Source organism: Musca vetustissima, unplaced genomic scaffold, assembly GCF_032173495.1.
Source record: "Musca vetustissima isolate MV318-11 ecotype Yass unplaced genomic scaffold, APGP_CSIRO_Mvet_v1 utg19508, whole genome shotgun sequence".
NCBI lineage: Eukaryota > Metazoa > Arthropoda > Insecta > Diptera > Muscidae > Musca > Musca vetustissima.
The window spans coordinates 278,103-282,763 of record NW_026884089.1 but is presented as its reverse complement, the minus strand read 5'-3'; positions in this window follow the sequence as shown (position 1 = coordinate 282,763).

The following is a 4,661-nucleotide window of genomic DNA, read 5'->3' as shown; positions in this document are numbered from 1 at the left end:
GGACCATCCACAAGGCGTGGATTTTTTAAAAATTATTTTTAAGGACCATCCACAAGGCGTGGATTTTTTAAAAATTATTTTTAAGGACCATCCACAAGGCGTGGATTTTTTAAAAATTATTTTTAAGGACCATCCACAAGGCGTGGATTTTTTAAAAATTATTTTTAAGGACCATCCACAAGGCGTGGATTTTTTAAAAATTATTTTTAAGGACCATCCACAAGGCGTGGATTTTTTAAAAATTATTTTTAAGGACCATCCACAAGGCGTGGATTTTTTAAAAATTATTTTTAAGGACATTCCACAAGGCGTGGATTTTTTAAAAATTTTTTTAAGGACCATCTACAAAGCGTGGATTTTTTAAAAAAAATTTTAAGGACCATCTACAAAGCGTGGATTTTTTAAAAATTTTTTTAAGGACCATCTACAAAGCGTGGATTTTTTAAAAAAAATTTTAAGGACCATATACAAAGCGTGGATTTTTTAAAAATTATTTTTAAGGACATTCCACAAGGCGTGGATTTTTTAAAAATTATTTTTAAGGACATTCCACAAGGCGTGGATTTTTTAAAAATTTTTTTAAGGACCATCTACAAAGCGTGGATTTTTTAAAAATTATTTTTAAGGACCATCTACAAAGCGTGGATTTTTTAAAAATTATTTTTAAGGACCATCCACAAGGCGTGGATTTTTTAAAAATTATTTTTCAGTTCGAAAAATAATAACTGTCAATGTTACCCTCCACTTGATCTTTCCATCTTATTCCTGGCCTTCCCCTTCTGCGTAAACCATCAGCCGGTTCGCTTTTATATGCCCTTTGGGCTGGGGCATCTTCATCCATTCTCACAACATAACCTAGCCAACGTAGTCGCTGCAGCTCAATACGTCTAACAAAGCCGATGTCCCAGAATAGCTGATACAGCTCATGGTTCATTCGACGGCGATATTCACGGTCAATGCAGATCGGAGAATTTTCTTTCGGAGAATTTTTCTCTCAAACACTCCAAGAGCTGTCTCATCTGCTTGCGTAAGTACCCATGCTTAAGATCCATATAATAGCACGGGTAGTATCAGCGTCTTGTAGAGTGTGCGTTTAGTCTGGCGTGAGGTGGCCATGTTTTTGAGTTATGAGCTTACTGAGACCATAGTAGCATCTGTTAGCCAACACTATCTTTCTCCGAATTTCAAAACTGATGTCATTAGTTTTATTTATGGCGATACCAAGGTATATAAAATCTTTGACTACCTCGAAGCTGTAGTTCTGAAGTTCCACAGTTGGTCCGAGTCTACTTCACGTCTTGCGCGTTGATACCATCAGCTTGGTCTTCTCGCCCACTTTGGCAGATTCCTTCTCAATTTGTTCAAAGGTGGCTGTTACCGAGTACGCGAGTAACTGGTGTTGTTTGGTGTACAGAGTGCCATTTCTGTTCACCTTTGCCTCTCGTATGACTTTTTTCAGCTGGATGTTAAAAAGGTCACACGACAAACTGTCACCTTGTCTGAATCCTCGTTCGGTATTAAAGAGCTCCGAGAGGTCCTTTCCGAATTTAACTGCTGATCTTGTGCCAGTTAAAGTTATCCTACATAGCCAAATTAATTTTGCAGGAATGCCGAACGTAGACATGGCTTTAAACAACTCTGAACGGATAGGGCTGTCGAATGCGGCTTTATAGTTGACAAATAGGTGGTATGTGTCGATGTGTTTTTCGTGGTTTTTTTCCAGGATTTGGCGCAGTGTGAAAATCTGGTCAATGGTGGATTTGCCAGGTCTGAAGCCGCATTGGTATGGTCCGATGATGTCATTGACCATTGGCTACAATCGTTCACACAGCACACTGGATAGCACTTTATATGCGTTGGGAAGGAGACTTGGCACATATTGGCACATATCGTCTTGCCTCCTTTTTTGTGCACTGGACACAGGATGTTGAGGTTCCAATCATTGGGCATGCATTCATCTAGCCAAATTGTACTAATCAACTGGTGCATGCTCCTTACCAGCATCTGACCACCATTCTTGAATAGTTCGGCTTGCACCTGCTGCTTTATTATTCTTCAGCCGATTGATTGCTATTCTGAATTCATATTGGATAGGTGGTATACACTCTAAACCGTCATCTATTATTAGTTCTGGGGTATCCTCTTCACCGCTACTATTTGATACCAGAGGTTTTTCAAAATGCTGATTCCAGATCCTCAGCACGATGTCAGTATCTGTGACCAGGTTTCCTTCTTCATCTCTGCAGGAGGATGTGCCTGCACCAAAGCCTTCGGTTTGGTGCTTTACTCGTTGGTAACATTTTCGGACTTCATTCTGACTCCTGTACATCTCGATTTGCTTACGCTCACGTTTTTTTTCTGAATATACGTTTGTCCTCTCTCCTTTTCTCCCGATAATTCTCCATCACATTACGTGTTGCTACTGTCTGCAGGGTTGCCCTATACGCTGCGTTTTTCCACATCAGTAGCATTACGATCAGGAGGATCGTACCATGGACTTCTTGATGGTGGTCTTTGGTACCCAAGTGTTGTTTTTGCTGCAGTTTGTAGGGAGTGGGCAATTATTTGCCATTGTGATTCTATACTATTATCGGTATACTACTTCGGTGGGTAAATTGAGCGGAGTATGCTTCTGCTATATGTTGTGCTTGCAACTTTTCGACGTCGAGTTTCCGTGTTGTGTTGAATCGCACCTTTGCTGCTACATTAAATGCCTTCCGTCTATCACAACATGATCAATTTGATTTATCGTTGCATGATCAGGAGAAATCCAGGTGGCCTTGTGTATACAGAGATGCTTGAATCTGGTGCTGCTATCTACCATGTTTTTGCTGTCTCGAAGTCAATCAACCTCATGCCGTTGTCGGATGTTTCTTCATGAAGTCTGAATTTTCTGACGGTGTGGCCAAAGATATTTTCCCTTCCTTAAAACCTCCTAGTAAATTTTTAATGTCATGGCCAGGGCAGCGATCATATGATGTTTCTAGGCGCTCATAAAATATGTCTTTGGTCTGCTCATCTTTGTCTTCGGTCCGAGCATGGGCGCAAATAAGACGGATGTAGAAGAACTTCGCTTTTATACGGATTATAGCAATTCGCTCATCTACTGGAGTGAATCCAGGTGGCCTTGTGTATATCGAGATGCTTGAATGTGGTGCTGCTAACTATCATGTTTTTTGCTGCCGCGAAGTCAATCAACCTTATGCCGTTGTCGGATGTTTCATCGTGGAGGCTGAATTTTCGACAGTGGCACCAAAAATATTTTCCCTTCCGATTTTTGCATTATACTCTAGCAGGATTTTAATGTCATGGCCAGGGCAACGATCATATGATGTTTCTAGGCGCTCATAAAATATGTCTTTGGTCTGCTCATATTTGTCTTCGGTCGCAGCATGGGCGCAAATAAGACTGATGTAGAAGAACTTCGCTTTTATGCAGATTATAGCAATTCGCTCATCTACTGGAGTGAATCTGGAGACGAGGTCTTTTATTTTCCTGTTAACCATAAATCCGCAACCAAACGCATGTCTCGTTTCATGGCAGCTATAATACAGGGCGTAATCGTCTAATTTACTTACGCCTGTCCCTGTCCATCGCATTTCCTGTAAGGCAATAATATCGGCTTTGTACTTCTTGATTACATCCGCCAAAGCGAAAACTGCGCCTGTTCTGTACAAGGTGCGCACATTGGAAGTGCAGATCGTGGTCCTTTATACCTTTGCGGGGTTCGTCAACATTAGGGGGGTTTAGTTTTCTTTTTCGTTGCTTTTTCATAGTAAGATGGGTTTTCCGAGTGTGGGCAACTAACCCGACGCCTCAACCCATTTTTTTTTTATAGTTGTTATGGGTGAATTTGCGGCACATATTAGCTCACTATTTCAATGGATGATGAAAATAGTTACCCCAGGTGACACCGCGGGGAGGTCAGTGTCCACAATTGCGATGAAAGAGGGACCAAGATAAGCCTGGACTTCGCCATGTTAATCTAATCAGAGCCGTTGCTTGATATCTATCATCCCTACGTTATAGGTCTATAGAAAAGCTCTTGGTCGTCTTCTGTGAGTAAAAATGTGTCTTCCATTTATTACACTTTTTGTATAAAATATCCTTTAACCTTTATTAATTCCTTCACTTGCACAATATCTCTCACATAAAATCTACAAAACTAAGCTGTCAATACCGTTCAAGTACTTCAACCGTAAAATATGTATAAAATATCAATATGTCGTGTTGTACTCTCATACATTGTTAGTAACAAAATCAAAGTAACAACAAATGTCCATAACCATCGATACAAAATGTCCCACTAACGAAGCGAACAAGGATTCCACACTATCCTCTCTACTCTCTCAACCATTTGTTGTGTGTGTTTTCCATACGGATCGATGACTTACTTGATAACAACACATTGACATGACACCCGGACAACAATGGGACATGGGAATGTTGGTAGGTTGGTTGGGTACGAAACTTCAACATTACTTTGTTCCAATAAATTCAAAATCCGAAAACAAAAAAAAAAAAAAAACAGGACCTATATACGAATGACATTCGATAGATATCAACAGCAACACCGCCACTACCACCACAATTTCACCATCAACAGGAAAATATCCTTGATTGAAGTTTTGCTGTTTTTTTTTGTTGTTTTTTTTTTCCTT